Consider the following 497-nt stretch of genomic DNA (forward strand, 5'->3'; position numbering starts at 1 on the left):
TCCGGGGCCAGCGTCACGGTTGCTGCGGGGGAGGAGGAAAAATAGGGGCCAAGGGGGCAGAATTTAACATTTTTTAACCCATTTTTCACCCCGGGGATGGGCGTCGGTATTGCCGACACCGTGGGAACCCAAGGGGGCGTTGGGTCTTGCCGTAGGTCGGAGGGTTGGCCACTCAATGCACAACTTCCCCCCCACGCGGCACCACACCGCTCGCCCCGAGTTACGTACCCATTTTTTCTTCTTTTTTCCCTAAAGATGAAGAAAATTAATACAAATGAATTAAAAAAAGGAAATAAATCATTAACGGTGATGCCAAACTAAACCCTGACGCCGAGGGGGGAGGGGCGGAACCTGCACTTACTGTGCTCCTCCATGCATCGGCCTGAGAAGAAAATAAAATAAATTTGTTATAAATAAGTTTTTTTTTTTAAATTTTACTCTGAATCCACGTGAATTTATTTCTGTTCCTTCCCTCCACCCCCATCCCAGTGCTTTTG

General features: G+C 48.1%; 1 long non-coding RNA gene across 1 annotated transcript in view; it reads right to left on the reverse strand.

Annotated features, from left to right (window-relative positions):
- Positions 1-497, reverse strand: part of LOC118452598 — a 940-nt gene continuing 443 nt past the window's right edge. The window contains exons 2-4 of the long non-coding RNA XR_004842414.1: positions 362-382; positions 229-249; positions 1-22 (exon numbers count right to left, since the gene is read on the reverse strand). This is a non-coding gene — a long non-coding RNA (uncharacterized LOC118452598). The remainder of the gene's footprint in view (positions 23-228; positions 250-361; positions 383-497) is intronic.

This window comes from Egretta garzetta, unplaced genomic scaffold, assembly GCF_000687185.1.
Source record: "Egretta garzetta isolate BGI_Z169 unplaced genomic scaffold, ASM68718v1 scaffold407, whole genome shotgun sequence".
Classification (NCBI taxonomy): Eukaryota; Metazoa; Chordata; class Aves; order Pelecaniformes; family Ardeidae; genus Egretta; species Egretta garzetta.